This window comes from Phocoena sinus, chromosome 7 (assembly GCF_008692025.1).
Source record: "Phocoena sinus isolate mPhoSin1 chromosome 7, mPhoSin1.pri, whole genome shotgun sequence".
Lineage (NCBI taxonomy): Eukaryota > Metazoa > Chordata > Mammalia > Artiodactyla > Phocoenidae > Phocoena > Phocoena sinus.
The window spans coordinates 12,954,563-12,976,008 of record NC_045769.1 but is presented as its reverse complement, the minus strand read 5'-3'; the positions used below and the strand labels follow the sequence as shown (position 1 = coordinate 12,976,008).

The 21,446-nt window shown below is 39.8% G+C and overlaps 1 protein-coding gene across 1 annotated transcript in view; it reads left to right on the top strand.

Moving 5' to 3' along the window:
- NYAP2 (neuronal tyrosine-phosphorylated phosphoinositide-3-kinase adaptor 2) overlaps nucleotides 1-21,446 on the top strand; it is a 247,373-nt gene that overhangs the window by 112,718 nt on the left and 113,209 nt on the right. The gene's annotated exons all lie outside the window — the stretch shown is intronic.

The following is a 21,446-nucleotide window of genomic DNA, read 5'->3' as shown; positions in this document are numbered from 1 at the left end:
ACAGTGAGTTAGTTCATCAAGTAAATAAATGAAAAAGGTTGTATTTATCGTCTGTGTTTCCAAAACACAAATTCTAGTTTAGAACCTATAAGATATGTTCTAAAGGCCACCTTCTAGGGCAGCCACCAAGCCCTCCCCAGCCTTGCTTTTCTGACCCTCAGCCCAGGCTCTGTCCACAACCTGGAGCTCAGTGTTCCCTCCAGCTCCCCAAACACACCCCCTCCTCGCTGCTCCTGGCCATTGCTCTTAGCCTTACCTGTATTGAAAAGCCGGCCTACTTCCATGTCCTGGCTATTGTAAATAGAGCTGCAGTGGACATTTTGGTACATGACTCTTTTTGAATTATGGTTTTCTCAGGGTATATGCCCAGTAGTGGGCTGGGTCGTATGGTAGTTCTATTTTTAGTTTTTTAAGACACCTCCATACCGTTCTCCGTAGTGGCTCTATCAAATTACATTCCCACCAACAGTGGAAGAGGGTTCCCTTTTCTCCACACCCTCTCCAGCATTTATTGTTTGTAGATTTTTTGATGATGGCCATTCTGACTGGTGTGAGATGATATCTCAACAGATGAATGGATAAAGAAAATGTGGCACATATATACAGTGGAATATTAGCCATAAAGAGAAACGAAATTGAGTTATTTGTAGTGAGGTGGAAGGACCTAGAGTCTGTCATACAGAGTGAAGTAAGTCAGAAAGAGAAAAACAAATACCGTATGCTAACACATATATATGGAATCTAAAAAAGAAAAAAAAAATGGTCATGAAGAACCTAGGGGCAAGATGGGAATAAAGAGGCATTCTCTCTCTACTAGAGAATGGACTTGAGGATACGGGGAGGGGAAAGGGTAAGCTGTGACAAAGCGAGAGAGAGGCATGGACATATATGCACTACCAAACATAAGGTAGATAGCTAGTGGGAAGCAGCCGCGTAACACAGGGAGATCAGCTCGGTGCTTTGTGACCACCTAAAGGGGTGGAATAGGGAGAGTGGGAGGGAGGGAGACACAAGAGGGAGGAGATACAGGGACATATGTATATGTATAGCTGATTCACTTTGTTATAAAGCAGAAACTAACACACCGTTGTAAAGCAATTATACTCCAATAAAGATGTTAAAAAAAAAAATCATAAAGCTGAGGCCAAAAAAATAAGAGAAGCCAGCCTGGCCTACTTCCCCCTGGCCCTGGGAAAATTCCTGACATTCTCTACACTCCTGCCCCAATCCTCTTGGAGTGAAGATCCACCCTGGTCCTCCCAGGACTGTGTTTTTCTGGAAAGTAAGCACCCTTTTTTATGTATTCCCTTCCACACTTGGCATTGCTAGTTTTTTCTGTATAAGAAGCCCTCGGGGCAGGACAGGTATAAAGATGCAGACGTAGAGAATGGACTTGAGGACATGGGGAGGGGGAAGGGTAAACTGGGATGAAGTGAGAGAGTGGCATGGACATATATACACTACCAAATGTAAAATAGATAGCTAGTGGGAAGCAGCTGCATAGCACAGGGAGATCAGCTCGGTGCTTTGTGACCACCTAGAGGGGTGGCATAGGGAGGGTGGGAGGGAGACGCAAGAGGGAGGGGTTATGGGGATATATGTATACGTATAGCTGATTCACTTTGTTATAAAGCAGAAACTAACACACCATTGTAAAGCAATTATACCCCAATAAAAATTTTTTTTAAAAAGCTGTGTATTCTTAAAGGTCTTACTTGTCTTTGTACCCCTACTAAATTCCCTGACGCATGCCATGTTTAATAAATATATATTGAAGTTGACCTTTATTTATTTGGAAAAAAAGCTGTAGAGATGAAAATTAAATCTACTAATTAGAGATACATTATCTGATAAGAGTTGAGATCATTCTCACAAACTATTTTCCACCCTTACATGCCAACTTAGGTCTGTGACCAGTAAGTACATACTCCACCGGAGTATTTATTGAACCGGGGAGTAATTCTTTGCAATATTCAGTTGTATCTGTGGCCTTTCCCACCCCCTCCAGGTACAATAAAAGACTTACTTAATCAATAAGTAAGTGCTTTTCATATCAAGCACCGTTGTTTTCTGTTAACTCTCGTACTTCCAGGGACTATCACACTAGGTGGATGAAATTGTCTATGATCCTTAATCTTTTAGCATTTCCTGAGTGAACTATGATACATGAAATATGCACGTACCTTTATTAATACTCAAGTTGTCACCGAATGTAAGTGCTTAAAATTAAAATGTCTGTGTTTTAAGCAATGTACCTCACTATTCAATTATGTAACGCTCATGTGTCTCCAGGGAGTAGGAGGTTTACTGGGGATGTCAAGTTTCCTGCAACTCTAAAATTATGCTAGACTGGAACAAAACAAAAGTGCAGAGAGAAAGAAATGAAGTGGGTTTTATTGCCGTATTCTGTAAGAACACTGAGGGGGAAATAAAGACATCTGATAAGGACGGGAATCATCCAGATACAGTTCAACAATGAAAATCCACAGCTTGACAAAAGTTTCTACGTTAGGAAATGCTTCTGAAAACATTTATTTCAAACCTAAGAACTCTCCATCCTCAGGGATAATTAATTGTGAGCTAACTTGTTTGATTAGCTTCATGTAATAAGCCAAGCGAGATACTGAATGGTTCCTGTAATAAGAGCAGATTTTCTCAGAACTTGGCCATTTGAAATAGTTTTCCCCATTTCCTAGAATAGTACTGGAATCCTATCTGTTTGCTTATAGACATATTTTATCTGGTCTCTACCGTCACAATTTCCCAGTTGTGTTGTAATTATCCCTTCACATCTGTTTTCAGCTCTAAGCAGGGAACTCCTGTAGGACAAGAATCATATTAATCCAATATATGTTTGGTGCTAGTAAGTGTTCAATTAAATGTGTTGAAAGAATAAGAGAAGCGAGCATAAATCTTACGCCTCTAGATTGAGTAAGTGAATATATGATGGAGTTATTACCACGATTGGAAAGATTAGGAAAGGACTGAGTTTCAGGTTGATATGCTTGAGAGATGTTTGTCAGATATTCAAGTGGAGATAAAAAGTGAACAATTGGATATAGTTCTCTGGGGAATTGAAGTAGAGATATAGATTTGGTGGTCATTAGAATAAAGATGACATTTAGCCACTGAATTCGACAGAATCACCTTGGGAGAGAAAACAGAGGAAGATCAGAGGGTTTAGAAACAACCCATGTGTAACTCAGATGCAGTTAGGTGTGAGAGAGGTCAAGAAAGGAAACAGGAAAAGTAGCCAGTAAGTTAGGAGGAAAACATGAGGGTAATTTAAAAGCCAAGGGAAAATAAGGTAAAAAGACATAGTGATGAATGGCAACAAGCCATTGAGAGCTTAGCTAGGTTGGGGACAGAAATGTGCCTATTAGATCTGGCAATACAGAGGCAATATAGAGGCCAAATGTGCCCATTAGGACTGTCCTATTAGATCAGGACAAAAATAATTTGGGGACTGGAGGAGGCAGAAGCTGAATTGAAAGGGGATTGAAGAGAAAATGGACTATGAGGAAGTGGTAAGAGGGCAAATGTAATTTTTTTCAGAAGGTAGGCTATGAAAAGAAGCAGAGAAATGGGGTGGTAGCTGGAGGGAAATGAGGGATAAGGGTAAGATACGTGTACATACTGTGTGGATTATGGGAGGAATAAGAGCATGTTAGAATGGTGTCGAGCGGGATCTGGAAGAGAGGGAAAGACCACAGATGGTGAGAGAGGAGGTAACCGAAGGACGAAAGTCCCCCTCCAGTTGCCAAAGATCTTGCATGGGATTAGGGCTTTTTCCTCTGTCCTCAAAGAAGAGAAAATGAGGAAATGGGTATAAGTTCTGGTTTGTGTCTTAATTTGGTTCTGAGACTATGGAAATTTCTCTCCCGTGGGGTTCCAGTAATCTTTGGCTACGGAGCAAACCACCCCATGGCTTTGTGGCTTGACAGTGGTTTATTATTTCTTAGTCTGGGGTTTGACTGGACTCAGCTGAGTAGTTCGGCTCCATGTAGTGTAGCTGAGGTCACTCATGGTACTGTTTTCAGCTTGGAGCTTGGCAAGAAGACAGTCTTTCACCCTTCAGGGTCTTTCTTCACGTGGGTTCTTACGAGTCTGTAGTCTATCATTGTAGCATGGCAGCTGGCTTCTAAGAGCAATTATTTCCAAGAGGACGCATCCGATATTCAAGTATTTATACTGAGATTCAAGCATTTATCTGCTTGCATCATACTTGTTAATATTCCCATTGACTAAGCAAGTCTTCATGGTCAAAATTAGAGTCAAAGTAGGAGAGACTATACAAGGCCATGCATGCCAGGAGGTGAAGTTCATTGAGAGCCACTTCATTTTCCATTCTCATGGACATAACCATTCTTTTAAAGGTTCTAATCAAAAAGTGTCTATGCCTCCCATTTTGGGCTTTATAATGAGGTGAAAATTGATCTAATTTTATCAAGAATTTTAAAAAAGTGTTTTATAAAAATGAATTTTAAAAAAGGCATTTAATTAGCCTATGATAATCTGGTCCTTATCCCTTAGGCTCCACTGATGTTCCTTCTCTGTAGGAAAATTTTCAGTTTTCAGTGGTAATAAAACAATAAGCTAAGCAATACATATTCTAAAGTAGCCCACGCTTTTCTTTCAGTTGTCCTCCTATGGCCTTAATGAAATTATTTGTAGTATAGAAATATTCCCCAATCCAAAAACATCTATAAAACTGCCATCCAAAAACATTTATCTTAGGAACAGCTAATACACAGATCACGGGAATTTTGAGCACCATTTGTGAAATAATCACAGTTTGCTAACTGCAGTATTATAGCAGCTTATGGAAACTGCAAGCATTTTCCAGTTTTCCTTCCCAATTTTTTTGTCTTTACTTATTTTCTATGGAAAATATGTTAGTGATTTTGGAATTGCTTTTAGGGGATCATTTGTAGCCTGAAATAATCATTTGCAAGCTTTATTCCAGAAGGATTTATGTTTTGACCAGGCATTCAGAAGGAGGTGTGAGCAGACAAAATAAATATAGGCTAGGGTGGGAGGGGAAAGAGAAGCATTTTCTTTCTTATGTTTTAAAAATACATTTCATGCACCTGAGTTGGGTTTTTATTTTATTTCCCATTCCTTCTCTTTTTCAAATTACACCTAGAACAAGGTCGGGTCAAATTTGGGCCGATCGGTGAACGACCTTCCTTTCCCTTTCCTGGGCCTGATCTTTTTAGTATTGCCCTTAGAACCAAAGATTCTTTGCTGTTAAGATCTTTTAGTCACAGTCTTAGGTTAATAATAACCTCTTTGATCTTTAGGGGTCACCAGAACCTCCAGATTTAAGGTCCATCCATCTAGTTATCAGTGGTAAATGGTATAACTAATAGTTCTGGCACATATGCCAACGGATGCCACAGTAGGCTTTTCTGAGGACATGGAAGTATGCCTGCATCCTATCCTCAGAGGACCACTTCCATACAAACCATCCTGAACCTGACTAGTGCCCTTTTCTTCTCTGCCTAATAATAACAACAGGCAAAATCATACAGAGCTGATGTGAGTACAACAGGAGCCCTAGAGATTCTAGAGTCACCCTGCCAGCTGGTGAGGGATACAGATGGAAAAGCTTGTTTGGGGATGTTCCTCTCTCCCTCCATTTCTGCTCACCCTAGGTAGGGAACGTCTAAATATTAGTTAAGTATGTACCCCTCCACACACACAATCACACAAATCCTGATGCCACAACCCAACGATCCATACCCTGCTCTTGGTTTCTATCAGCAGTTATTACCTTCTAACATACGATATAATTTACTTATTATGGTTATTTATTGTCTGAGTGTTATTAGTATAAAAACTCTCTGAGGGCAGGGATCTTTTCACTGATGGATCCTCATGAGCTAGAACATCTACGGATTTGTTACATTTATTCATAAGGATGAATGTAAAATGTTATAATACTGGAGATCTAGCTTTTAAAAAAATGAACATTCTCTTTTGAAGAACAGTCTCTTAAACAAACAAAACCTTTTTCTCTTTCTGAAATAATAATCCTGTACATTTGCTTTAATAATTAGGTAATACATATACTTTTGTTGCATGTCAAACGCATTACAGAGGCTAATAGCAGAGGCTGCAAACTAAATTTTAGTGGCTTAACAAAATAGAAATTTTGTTCTTGCTCATGTAACAGTCCAAATGTGGGTGTTTATGGTTGGGTGTGGCCTCCCCACATATGGTAATTCAGACAACCAAACTTCTTCAATGTATGGCTCTCCTGTTTGTGGGACTCCTCAGTCACCAGTGTCCAGCTGGGTGGAGGAGAAAGAGATGGATTCTTAATCACCTTGGACTTGAAGAGACACCCATCACTTCCGTTGATCCCATCCCTTTAATCAGAATTGTCGCATGCCTCTACCTGGGCACAATACAACATGTAGCCTCTGTTTGGTCAGCTCCTTCCTAGGGACCTCTCTATGCTATGGGAGGGGAAGAATAAATTTTGATGAATTGTTTACTATCTCTGTTACATTTCATGACCAAGTTCTCCTATAGCATGCCTTCCCATTAACAGGCTGTATTAATGAGGTTTACTGTCATACAGTAAAGTACTGTCATACAGTAAAGTATCTCCTTTTTTCCCCCTGTCATCCATTTATCATATTTAAGTTGTTGGGTGAATACAAAAAGGGCCAAGTAGAATAGGCTAGGCTGATTGGCCCGGTCTATAATTTGTTCAGTTATTTTAAGATTAGGTGGAATTACCTTGTTTGAAGGGCCTTTATTTTTATAACAAAGCCACAGTTGAGCAAATATGGTAGAATAATGTTGCCTAATATATTAACATACTGATTGAAAAGATCCAGGGGAAAACGAACAAAGGTCATAGTTTATATTACTTCCTTACCCTGGTTTTCTTGCCTTTTGTACTGTTTTTGGTGCTGACTCGTTTGATGGTGTGTGATTCTCCAAGGGGATGATCTGACAGTGGAGGGAGGACTAACTTTTCTCCACCAACATTCAGGGTATTTTGGATTCTAATTAAGAACTAGTGATCTTGATAATAAAATTAGGATTTGAGATTTCCACCCTTGGCTTCATATTAGTTTCCTATTAGTTTCCTATTGCTGCTATAACAAAATACCACAGACCTAGTGGTTGAAACAACATGAATTGTTGAATGAATCTGATAATTCAGCCTGACATGAGCCTCACTGGGCTAAAATCAAGGTGTTAGTAGGGCTGCATTCCTTTCTGTAGGCTGTAAGGAGTTATTCCTTTCCTTGACTTTTCCAGTTTCTAGAGGCCACATAAAGTCCTTGGTTTATGATCCCCTTCCTCCATCTCCAAAGCAAGTAATAGCTGGTTGAGTGCTTGTGACACATCTCTCTGACCAGCTTCTGTCATCACATTGCTTCCTCTGACCACAGCCAGGGGACAGCCCTGCTGTTTTAAAGGTTCATGAGATTAGATGCACTTACTGGCTAATCTCTTCATCTCAGAGTCCTTAACCTTAATCATATCTGCAAAGTCCCCTTTGTTGTGTAGGGTCATTAATTCATCATTTCCAGATTTTAGGACATAGGCATCTTTGGGTCTGCCATGACTCTCCCTACTACAAGTTTGCTTGAAATTTATGAGTGATGTCCATGAATGTGGGAAGCCTTCCCAGATAGAGCCCTTCTTTACTGATTCCTGGGAATGCATAAGGTTAATGAAAGTGTTTTCTTAGCACTGTGACACCACTCAGCTTCTGACCAAGACCTCTTTGTGACATGTTACTGGAAAGCTCCCGCTTGTTTGGTTTTTGTAACTGGAATTTGAATCACACTTTGAGGTTGTTCTATGACAGCTGGAGAAATTGTTTTTTATTATATTGGGAGGTCGAGGCTGTCTTTCCCCACCCCACCCCCCGCATTGTTTATGTTGTAGCATCATCCCCTTCTGTCCTTTGGATGGATTCCAAATTGTTCCTGGGAAGAAACTCTGGTGATAATTCTAATTTCAGCTGCTCTTTCTCTGGGGACTGATTTGGGCCTTGTATTCTCTAATCATAATCCTGACTTTCTGAATTATGAGTGTCAGTAGAGAAAAGTCTTGCCAACCCTCATTTATTACTGAGAGGATGCTTTTAAGGAAGGTCTTAAATGAAGACATTGTACAAATGCAAAAAAAAAAAAAAAAAAAAAGGCACTATGTCTAGGGATTAGTGAAAGCTTCCCATTGTCTGACCTCAATTAGAAAAAGCAGAAACATTTCTAATGATCACTTTCGAGACTCCTAAAGTGGCTGGCTGTATTGTAGTTAACTCTCCTAAGCTGAAGCTCTTTGCCATTTGCCATTAGTGATCTAGTAACCTCATTCCTTTACTTCTTTTCAGAAACTCCTCATGAATTGATGTAGGGCCCTCTCCTCAGTGACTATGATTGGATTTAAATTTGCACTTACTGGAAGTAAGGAGGAATAATTATGTGCAAAATAATGGAAGGGATTTTAATATTTCTGAAAAGATACATAAACGTATGATTAAAAATTTTGGATTGGAAAGAATTGGGGTTTCTCAACCATTTTCTCATTATGACCTCTATAAAGAGTCTTCCTAGATATATTCTTCCTCACCAACCACCATCCCATGACATTTTAATACCACTGATACACTCTATATATGTTGATGTGCTGTATGTATATCTGTGCTTTATACATGAAAAGAGTAAGATATTTTGCTCCTGCCCCAAGAACCAGTGTTTATCTCCTTGAGGAAGATGTTGCCCTGTTGTAAATGCATGATATAAATTGAAAGGGTACACTTAAAAAGAATTCTCCTCCCCAATTTTATGATAGTATAATTATTTTAAAAGTGAAACCTGATTATGATATGAATATATACATATGGAAAAACATATGTATATGTACATGTTTTTCCATATGTATATATGTACAGCCATACTCCCCCAAGTCAAAGAAAAATAAATATACAGTATACAATATATACAAAAATATAATTTTGTAAACATGACCATCCTTCTATGTCAACAGACGTATTATCACATTATTTTTATATTTGCAGAGTACTGCATTATGTAGCAGTGACATCTCATAATTTAGGGGCACACTGCTGTGTCGGATATGTATGTTGTTTCCAGCTTATTATGACAGAGACAGCACTGTGTTACATATAGATTCTTGTATGTATCTTTTCATATATGACTGGATATTTCCTTGGGATCCATATCTACAAGGGCAGTCTTCCAGCAAATGCACTTTCCAAGGCTTTCGATACAGGATGCTGAATTGCCCACCAAAACTGCCTGGTTCCTTTCAAAAGGCCATAATCGTAGCAAAATTTGGATAGGATCTGGGTAATTAAGTGGTATCTTTCCTACCAATAAAATATTACATTCATAGCCAGATGATTGGGCATATTTTTAGAGGGTGTAATTGTTCAATTGGAACAGAAGCTCTTGCAAGCAGGGACTGGAAGGAGACTTGTGATGTGTTCAGAATTTTCCGTGTGTAACTCGGCTCAGCAAAACTCTAGGGGATTTTGTGGAGAAAGGGCCAGGAAAAACGATTATCATCCATGTTGATTTTTGTTTGATCCCTTCTAATATCCTTTCTATTTTTTATTATTTTTCAAACTGTCTACACATTTCAGCTCAGCTTCTATGAACAGATGTGCTGTAGAAGTTTGAGATGGCAGAGAGAGATGCAGGCTACAAAAGAAGTACCTTCCCAAGTGTTTTGTAGCTTCTCATGACTTACCAATTCAACAAATATTTCCTGTGCACCTAGTAGATGACAAGCAGTTCTGCAGGCCTGGAGGATATAGCAGTGCCTACAAACAGTCCCTGCCATCATGAAGTTTATGTTTCAGGGTGGGGAGGCAGACAATAAGCCAAGTAGACATAAATAAATAATATGATGGTAGTTAATGATAAGTACCCGAAATCACTATGTAGTTATATAGTTATATCACTATATAGTGATATAGTTATATCATCACTATGAAGATATAAAGAAAGTGAGCAGTGGTGAGGGGGGTGAAGAGGCGGGGGATGACTCTTTCAGATATACAGAATAGATAACCAAAAAGGACCAACTGTATGGCACAGAGACCTCTACTCAATACCCTGTAATGACCTAAATGGGAATAGAATCTAACAGAATGGATATGTGTATATGTATAGCTGATTCACTTTGCTGTACAGCAGAAACTAACACAACATTGTAAATCAACTATATGCCAATAAAAATCATTCCTCCAATAAAAGAATAGTAATAAATAAATAAATAAATAAGAAGGTCAGAGAAAACCCTTTGAGAAGAATTGAAATGAAGTGATGGAGCAAAACTTGCAGATATCTGGAGGAAGAACAGTCCAGACAGCAGGAAGAGCGAGCACAAAGGTCCTAAGATCAGAAGGTGCTTGGCAATTAGGAATAGGAAGGAGGCCACTGTGGCCGGAGCAGGGTGAGCAAGAAGGACACGGGTAAGAAAAGAAGGTGGAAAGATAGACAAGCGTCGGTTAATGTACGGCATTACGAAACACAGTGAGTAAGCACTCCACAACATCTCCAGTTTTGAATCATTACAGTCAGTCATTCAACACATATCTTAAAGCTCCTGCTATGTCCCAGGGCCTGGGCTAGACGCTGGGTATGTAAGGCGATGAAGGCAGTCCGGGCTCCCGTGGAGTGAACATTCCGGGGCAGACACAGGCAAGCACAGAGGCAACTGTGTTTTACTGTGATAGTGCTGTCATGGGTGAGGGAGAGGGTGTTAGCTAGAGCTCAGTAAAAATTCACCTAGACAGCTGAAATATAAAGATCATTATATATATATTTTTTAGTGGTAAGCAGTATTACAAAAAAAATTTTTAACATCTTTTTTTTTTTTTTTTTTTTCGGTACACGGGCCTCTCACTGCTGTGGCCTCTCCTGTTGCGGAGCACAAGCTCCAGACGCGCAGGCTCAGCAGCCACGGCTCACGGGCCTAGCTGCTCCGCGGCATGTGGGATCTTCCCGGACCGGGGCACGAACCCATGTCCCCTGCCTCAGCAGGTGGACTCTCAACCACTGCGCCACCAGGGAAGCCCTAACATCTTTATTGGAGTATAATTGCTTTACAGTTAAACAATATTTCTCTTTTAGTAGCCTGCATACATCGTTCTATTGTTGCATGCATTATGTTATTTAGAAATATTACATCATCTGCTGACCCCAGTCATCTGGGTCCTGGACTGAGGGACCACATCTTTTCATCTGTTTCCTTTAATTCAGCTCTGTGTCTGGATCAGGCTTTCACCAAATTCATGGCAGTGAACGTACCATGCAAAAGACAGAATTAAAGTCTGGCTTCCTGTCATTGAAATGTTCTGGACCTAACTGGACCTTAGTGAAAAGATTAGAGGGTTATGAAAAACTCACCAGAAATCTGCAAGACCTGGAAGACAGGGTGGGGCAGGAAAGAGTGGGAGCAGCAATTTGGATTTCGGGTGCTTTTCCTACTTGTTTTGTCAGCTGTGAGTCTCACTTGCTGGTAAATCCTTAGAAATTATATGTGTTTTGTTTCCCCTTTAAATGGTAAATTCACGGGGTGGGGGGCGAAGAACAGTTTCTGCTATGGCTTTGTGTGGGTGTGTGACAAATGATACATAAAGGAGGAAAACCATTCTTATCCTTTGAATCTGTTCACAGAAATACATAGGAAAATTTTGAGAGATCCAGGGCATGTGACTTCCTGCTCATTCTAAGGGCATTTACCATATGTGTCCAACGTCTCAGCTATATCCGTGACTCTGGAATTTTGGTTATTGTTTTAAGCAGCGTGCCGGCATACCCACTTGAAAGCTCTTATTCTCTGCTCTCAGTGCTGTGTACTTTAGGGTGATTGTCAGAGGTTTTTAGGACATGGGTTTGATTGCAAGAATCCTTATCTCCAAGGTAAACACCGACATTCCTATTGGCTGAGAACAGTGTGTCCTCCCTGTTTGGGTCTTTGTGCTATTTGAATAGCATTGTAGGAGCAAATTTACTTGAGAGCGTTCAGAGTCCAGGAAATGGAAGAAGCAGCACTGTTCCCAGTTACCCTGTGTGTTTGTTCTATACAGTTTATACCTGCTGAGTGACCCAGGACACCACCCCAAACCTTGCTCAAGGTTGACTTCTCCTCACGTAATCTCCCCTCTTGCACACCCCCCGGCTCCGAGCTCTTTTGTAGTTGTCTTATCTCTACCTAAACTACCATCTTAGCTTGGAGAAACTTGGACCACATTTTTCTCCTGTTTTAATTGAGACTGCTTTTGCTGCTTCTCATACTACGATTAGTTCTTTCTACATGGATCAGAGATAAGATGTCTGATGTTGAGACAAGGTCTACCCGCTTATCTACTTCATTGCAAAATATCTTTGAAGTGAAATGAATAAAAAGTATTTAGAATGAATGAGCACTATGAAAGTTTACATCTTTTTCTTTGTGACTTTGCAGAAATTTTAATTCTCTTCTAAAACAGGCACTGTGCTGGGAGCTGGGGCTTCAGAGGTGAGGAAAACAAACATGATTTCCTATCTAGGGGGAAAGGAGGATATTAAACAATCAGTAGACGTGCACCTAGAAATGAGGACACAAAAAAGAGGAGGGTTCCAGGGGAGATTATTTTTAGATTGAATTTCCTGGAAAGAGGTCCCTGAGTGAAAATTAAACGAAGACTTAAACTTGAAGTAGGGGATGGCGAGGGTTGGAGAAGGTTCGAGGAAGGGCATTCTGGGGGTAGTGAGTTCTTGGCGGGGAATCGTTGTCTTGGTCTGAATCACTGAATCATTGTGGCTGCAGCGAGTTCTCAAAGGGGCAAGCACTGTAAGCTATGGCTGGAGCAAGAGATTTGAGCCACGTGGTGGAAGGTCTTATTTATTGTAATGATTATGGGTCATCATTGCCAGGTTTTGAGCAGGGGTTGGGGAATGAGTTCATGACATGTTCAGAGCTAATTGATTACAGTAATTACAACCGTATATGTAAAGGATCTGATCAAGCATTTTCATTATCACAAAGCAGGGCATTTCTGGGTGTACAGGGAATAGCTAGATAGATAGACTCATAAATGTATATATGCTACATATGTTTTATACACGTATATGCGTGTATATATGTATACACGCATATACATGTATACATACACATATGTATGTGCATGTATACACACGTACATAGGGGTATATGTGTACACACACACATAGAAATTCAAATTTGAGTTTGAAAGTACACTTTGAGACTAAGATTAGAGCATTTCTTTAGATTCCCATTATTATTGTGCAAAGCAACTGTGAGTGGAAGTTTAATTTGTAGATTAAAATCCAAGCTGATGGGCTTCCCTGGTGGCGCAGTTGTTGGGAGTCCACCTGCTGATGCAGGGGACGTGGGTTCGTGCCCCGGTCCGGGAGGATCCCACGTGCCGTGGAGCGGCTGGGCCCGTGAGCCATGGCCACTGAGCTTGTGTGTCCGGAGCCTGTGCTCCGCAACAGGAGAGGCCACAGCCGTGAGAGGCCCGCGTACCGCAAAAAAAAAAAAAAAAAATCCAAGCTGATATTTAAGTTAGATGTTTAAGGTGTGACCTGGAGATAGAAAAAAGACTCACAGGGAATAATCTGAGGACAATAATCTGAGAACAGTACAGACTGGGCAAACCATAATGTCTCTCTTTTCTTACATTTTAGGTTCAGAATTCATGTCAACCTGATAACTTTATTGTAAAGAAAAGATAACAAACCTAAATCTAAAACTGAAACTGCAGTCGTCATACTGAGTAATAAAAGGCTAGGTTCACATATAGCCCATGAATTTATCCAAGATGAGGAAGGCTAAATTCTCCTCTGGGATGCTGCTTCCCATGGCCCACTGTTGGCCTGCCTGTTTGGAACCCCAGCTCTGAAATTACTGTGGATTGAACAGAATTGCCAAATAATAGGAGAAATAAGAGAGCAAAGCTGATTTCTGAGGCCTCAGGTCCAAAAGTCAATGTTTATGCTCTCCCATTGTCCAATGCTGCTTCAGTCTGTGCTGTGTTTTCAGTGATCCTTAAGAATTCAGAACCAAAAATGACCAGTATCTGTTCCTCCTGGTCAATGAACTTCTGGCATGGGTCATACCATCTGGTCCCAAATAGAACCATTTTCCTCATTTGAATTTATAGAAAGGTAAATATGGAACTTGTACAAAGGACGTGCTAAGAAGAAGTATAGGGTCATCAGGGTTAAATAAAAATTGTGCACAAACAAAAAGAAATCCTTTCCCTTTTCCAATCCCAGTCTGCAAAAATGGAGGGTAGACTACACAGGGATAATGGAATATCTATAATATCCCAAACTCAATGACATAAATATTATGCAATCTACATGCTCATTACATGCATAGAGCATAAAACAATAGGATGTTCTTGAGATGAGCCACCTCATCTTTTAGAAATATTCTTTCTCTTTTTTTAGAATCCAGTCACACTCTTCTTGAATTCGAAGCACAGAAAACAGCTCCTAATGTCATTTTGCAAAACCTAAAGGGTATATCTGTGGTTTGGAAAAAGGAGAGTTTGAATAAAAAGTGTTAATCTGTTGAATTTTCTGCATTGCCACACACGTGCTGTGACTTCCATCCTACATTTTCTCTTTTGCTTTGAGTTTAATTGCATTTTTAAATTAAAACTCACTCAAGAAAAACATCTTTAAAAAAGTTAAGATGAAAGAAGCTAAGAGTGCCAACACCGAAATGATAATGCCCAGAAAATTCCAAAGCCTATATATCTCTAAAGGAAGGATTACATCTTCCAAAATAAATTCACTTTTATTATGTGGCTATACATAAGATATAACCCTAATACCAAAGGAAACTGAAATATTGATCTCATAGTTCAATGAACATAAAATCTATATTTATTTGGGCAATCACTCATTTTACAGTTTCCCAGAACTGGTAGGCTCGCGGGCACTGGCACCATTCATTTTGATAGCTCAGTGCTAAATAAATGTGAAGTATGCATGAAAGCGTACGCTCTCATTACATATCTTCCAATGTAGAGAGATTTTCAATGAATACTGATAATAATTGATAATGATATTGGCTTTACTTTTTAAGCCCTTCCTATGGCCCAGGCAGTATGCCAAACACTTCAGGTCAGTGTCTTTTTAAACCCTCACAACATCCTGCGAACATGCGTTACAGTCACTTAACAGTTGAGTTCAACAAGGCTTTCAAAGGTTAGAGTTGACTTTCCCAAGGTTATACAACTACTAAATTGGAATTGGAGTTCAGGCTAATCGGATTCATGAAAGAGTATTGGTACCGTATTTTAAAAAATGTTTAAAACCCCCTTAACTATATATTTGTAAAACAAAAATGCATCATCATCTATAAAGGCAAATTATTCTTTGACTGTATGGCAACTAGAGTCAGATCACCTGGGTTCAAAGCCAGTTTCTACCACTTGGGCAAATAATTTAATTTCTCTATAATGTAATCTCAGTGCCCGTAAAACAGGGTTTATAATAGCATTTACCTCCTAGGGATGTTGTAGGTTTTAAATAAAATAGTCTCCCCAAAACATGTTGCCTGATACCAAAAAATGCATTTGATACAGGGTAACTATTCTTATTCTCCTCCTTCTTCTTCTCTTTTTCCTCCTCTTCCTACCCCCCCCTTCTTCTTCCTCTTCCTCCTATATTTTCATTACAGATGTTAGAACAACATCAACACACTTCAGTGAACTTGAATGAAATGTTTTATTGTTCTGTAATTTCATGCTGCTTCCTCTGTGATCTCAGATACTTTAGAAGATCACAAACATTTCTATCTTCCTATCTCAACCAGAACAGATTTACAAAGGATAATCCTCAGTAAACTGTATCTATGGAACTGCAGGGATTTGGCTTCCACAAAGTTGACTGCCCAACGGGCAGGGGAAAATGTTCCAACCGTTCATTGGATTTTTCTCCCAACTTAGTTTTCTTTAACATTGTATCCTACTGGGTTGAATCTAAATTAACTGAGCTTCTATTGGGTTCTCAGCATCACGCATTTTCCATGGCTACTTTTTTGTTATCACATTTTTTCGTTCAGGACTCAGGAAATTAACTTATTTGCTTACTTCCTTTCTCTTCCTTTCTCTCTGGCTTCAAAATATTTGAGCAAAGGGATAAAGAGTTATAACCAGTGGTTTAATAACTCAGCTATGCCTAAGTTTTAAATATATGTATTACTTTCTCTGACTTGGCCTTCCTAAGTATCATTTGATTGGCCACTATGTGGAGGTGATTGGTATGCATAGATAAAACCAAGAGAGTTTTTGGTTTGGGGAACCTGTAGTAATGTAGACATAGAGTTTTATTTAGGTTGTTTTTTAAAATAAGACTAGTCTTTAAGATTAAGTACACCTAAACACTCTAAGGAGATCAACTTTCATTAAAACACATTGAAAATGGAGGGAAGAAGGATGAATATCTGAAGGAATGTATGAGAAAGAGCGTTGAAAAATTTACGTCATTATGCTTACATAATAAACCAACTGAGAAACAAACAAGAGAAATATCCAGTGTGATTAAGTACTGATTGGATGGTCATGGAAGACTTCTCTGAAGAAGTGAATTTTTTTTTTTTTTTTTTTTGCTGAGATCTGAGTACTAGGAAGAAACCAGCCATGTATAACTCAGGGATGTCAAACAAAAGCCAGAGCTGGACAGTAAATGGTAAAACTAGATTTTATTTAGGACTATTGCAATAGGGGAAAAGAGACCTCAGTATAGAACTGAGGTCAATTCCAAATACGTTACGGGGCAAGTGGGAATTATTAGAGCTAGGAAGCAGGGTGGGAGTCATCGGATGGAAAATTACTAAGAGGAAACACAAGGGTAAGGGGGATTTCTGGCTAAACTGACCTAAGAGGATTCTTGCTGAAGACAGGCCAGGATGGTCAGACATCACTGGGAGTACGGTGGAGGATGCGGAACCCCATCAGATATCAAGGGTGATCAGATATTGAGGGTGGGGGTTTCTGGGTAAACTGGCTTTGGCAGGATTATTACAAATAGTGGGTTATACAGGGAAGTGCATAAATAGGCCTAGAGGAAGGTTCAAGAGCCCAACTACTGTTTTATCAAGAAAAGAGTTTTTGTCAGTTGTGGAATCTAATAGTTTAGCATCCTGTCTGACAGAGATCATCCCTGCAGGATGGTCTTTCTCCCTGATGGATACGTTTCCTCCAGTTCTTTTCTCTATTCCTTCTCAACTTGTGTAAAGTTGGAATGGCAGGTGGAGTCTGAGAGGCTGCAGTAGTGTAGCCAAGGAAAGGCCCGCAATACAGCCACTCTCTGTTCTTTCCAAGTGGGCTATGTCTAAAGGGCATCCCATGACTAGAGCAGGGGGAGACTGGGAAACAAGATTATTTCCCTGGGATGGAAATATCAAATTGGATATTTGTGATCAACTTTATAAATAGAGTCATGTCTCTTTAGGAATGCTGGCTGCCTGTCTGGACAGATTCCCATGCAATGGTGTTATTGTGGTGAATTTTCCCTGGTAAAGTATTGGCTTTTAATCTATAAACTCAGAAACTCCATCCTTAGATGTCTAGAATAACCAAGATGTCAAAGTAGCCAAGCTCAAGAGATGGGTGCATGTCTCTCTTTAGGCTGCTATAACAAAACACCACAGACCTATAAACAACAGAAATGATTTTTCACAGTTCTGGAGGCTGGAAGTACCTGACCAGGGTGCCAGCATGGTCATGTTCTGGTCAGGTTCCAGGCGGCAGACTGCTGACCTCTTCAATGTCCTCACATAGCAGAAGGGGCTGGGGAGCTCTGTAGGGTCTCTTTCATAGGGCCATTATTCTCCTTCATGAGGGCTCCACACTCATGAACTAATTACCTCCCAAAGGCCCACCTTCTAACACCATGACATTGAATGTTAAGATTCCATTATATGAATTTGGGGGTGGGGAGGACACAAACATTCAGACCATAGCAGTGTATGAAACCAGAATTCCACCTTGCTGGTTTCTAATGTGAAATATATGCGTAATATTTTGGAAATCACTCTTACTAAAAAGTTTCTTGATGAAACTGAAGTTAGAGAAGGAATGACTCGTAAGAATCATATAGGTCAAGCTTTAGTTTCTATCAGCGTGCTCGGGCCATTCCCCCACACAGGGATATAACAGAGGACCAGATCCCCTGGGCATTGCTGTGAGTGTCCACCGTCTTTTGCTCTGTGAGTTTCCTGGTTTTATAATCCTTGTGGCTAAAAGATCCCGTTTGTTCTTCCTTTACATATGTTAATACCTTCCCTCTGATTTCAATCCAGTCTTTTGACCAGAAAGTATGTAATCTCTTTTTATATCTCTTCTCTGAATCATCCTGTGGTGATTTTGTAATACTCAGAAGGCAAGCTTACTTCTTTATTTCCCTATTCTGGTAGGATGCTTTCCGTTTCCTCAGGGTGCACACTGTACCCTAGTTCTGTGAAAATAACAATAGCATTTTCCTATGAGATAGCTACATAAAACAGGAAATTAATTTTAGGATTTTTTTTTAGTTATCTATGCTATGCAATAAACTGACCCAAAATGCTATGGCTTAAAGCAGTAACAATTTATTACTTATTGTTTGGTGAGTTGAGTTGGCTTGTATAGGTAGTTCTTCTACTCTATGTGTCATTGGTTGGGCGTCTCTCATTTGGCTGTATTCAGCTGGCAGGCGGGATGGGTTAGAAGGTCCAACAAGGCTTTACTCACATTCCTGGGCTGTCTTTCTCCTCCGTGTGGCCTCTTTGCAAAACTAGGTTGAGTTTCTTCATAGCTTTTTGGTCTAAGAGGTCTTACATGGCAATTGGCTTTTCAGATAGAGGAAGTGAAAGCTGTCGGTTCTCTTAAATTCAAGACTCAGAATATCACTTCCGCCACATTCTGTTGGTCAAGGTAAGTCACAAGGCCTGCCCTGATTTGAGGAAAGGGACATAGACCACCTATTGAAAGGTGGAAAACACACAAGGAAGGAAGGACGGAATTAAGGGTGGCTCCCTTGGAAGACTGTCTATCACAACTTGCCTTCAAGTCCCAATATTTCCAGTAGGCAAATATTGCCCAAAAGTTTCATTGCATTACACCATCAGCTTGAAATCCAGGATTTCATCATCTAAATCATGCCCATGTGGCATGTTGAGTGAAATTCCTCATATGCAAAGGTCTTTGAACTAAAAGTACAATTTATCTGCCCTACAAAACCTGACATAGACTGGCAGGTCAGGAGCAGGAAAACTGCAGGGTACAGTCTTGTTCAAAAAAGTAGGAGCGGGCTTCCCTGGTGGCGCAGTGGTTGAGAGTCCGCCTGCCGATGCAGGGGACACGGGTTCGTGCCCCAGTTCGGGAAGATCCCACATGCCGCGGAGTGGCTGGGCCCGTGAGCCATGGCCGCTGAGCCTGCGCGTCCGGAGCCTGTGCTCCGCAACGGGAGAGGCCACAACAGTGAGAGGCCCGAGGACCGCAAAAAAAAAAAAAGTAGGAGCTTGAGAGAGGGGAGTCACGTAGAAGTCACTGGTTTATACCAATTCGGAAATCCAGTTGTGCACATGTGCCAGTTCTCCCTATTCGGGAGCAGAATTTATTGATTAGGGCCCAGCTTCCCCAGTTTTGGTTCTCTGTGGTTCTTAGTTTTGCTCTCTGAGTGCTTAAATCTGTCCTTTGAGTCACCTTTTCTTGTTCATAAGAAATGCCCTGTATCTAATTTAAGCTAAGGCTTTTTCATTCCCACTCAACTTTAAGACCATAGTGTTGATCCAGTCCCATGTCTTACACTGTTTCCATCCACACTTTGATCTGAATTCTGTGTTTTCATCGCTAGCAGATCCAGGATGGTATTACAGCACGGATACTACAATTCCAAATCTGATCCTTTTTGCACATTATCACACTTTCTTGGTCCCACTGTAAGCAGACCAAGGGTATCTGTAACTCCCATCCCTTTACAGACACCTTAATTTAAAAACTAAAATAAAATAAGAAAAGAACAATTTTGTGGGTGGCATTATGGGGCTTGTGACTGAAAATAAAAATATTGCTCAAACCTCTGGAATTGTGAGTTGTGAAAAGAGAGCTATTGTGAGCACAATTCTGCTGAAAGTGGGAAATGTGCCTCTCACTTTCTAGAATCAGCCAGTTCAGTATCACAGAGTGTGGCCGTTACTTCCTGTTCACTGGACTCTAATTTCCCAGTTTGAATTACATATTTAAATACATCTCTATAACCAGAGCTCTTTAAGTATACCTCTATAACCAGGCCATGCGATAATACCACTATAAGCATGGGTGAGAAGACCTTTTTAAAATGATACTTTATGCCATATACAAAATAATGAATTACAGAGCTTTCCCCCCTTATTTCTTTCCTTTGTTTTAAAAGTTATAAAAGATTGAATTGACATTATGAGGTTTTTTTAAAGTAGTTGATAAGGCATTATATTTCTTCATCAGTGATATATGGAGTTTGGGTGGATAATCTCTAAGAGTCCTTCAAATTCTGGGAGTCTGTGACCAAAGAGACTTTCCATCAGGGAAATACCCACCTGTGATGTGTCTCTTTTTCCACTTCTTGTTCAAGAATATTCACAGACACCAAAGCCTGGTTTTATAGTACACTTTTTTTTTTTTTAATAAGGAAAATATTATTTCAGAAGGATAGCTTGACAAGGACATGGCAGATTTCCAAATTAACTCTGAAAGGCAGATCATCTGGGCATGACTGAAAGCCATGCATTACCTTTGTGCTCAGATATTTCATTTCAAAAAGTGTCACTTTCTGCTTATTCAATGCTACTGTCATTATACTATTTTAAGCATGAAATTCTGTGTTCTGGAGCTGAACAGGGATTATTGCTTCTATCTTGTGACATTATTAGTAATGATTTAAAATTCATTTAAGAGCAATAAAAATCACTTTTTATTGTGGTTGAATTTGGTTAAGTGTTGAAATTTGCAATGCAATTTTTATTGTCTTTAGCAGTAGTTCAGCACCTATGTATGTAGATCAAGACTATTTTTAAGCACCTTCTAAGAAATACTTTTGAAACATGAGTTTTCCCTTAATTTTTAATTCCCCAGGGTGATGTTAAACTAAAATAAATCATGAGGCAAAGTTGCTAAAAATTTCAGACTTTTTCTTATTTGGGTAAACAAAAAACAAACAAAGCAGATATGACAGTTTGAAACAAAATTTCATATTTACTCAATACATGGAATAAGGTGAAACCAGATGATGTCGCAAATGCAGAGAAAAATCATTTCATTAGAGATGAAACTATTCCCTCCTCTGACTTTTCAGAGAGAGCCATGAGATTGCAAGGAGGATGTGGAATGGGAACCAGATATTGCCTGGAAGAAAAGTCTCCCAATACTGAAGAATGAATCTGTTTATTCATCCCGATTG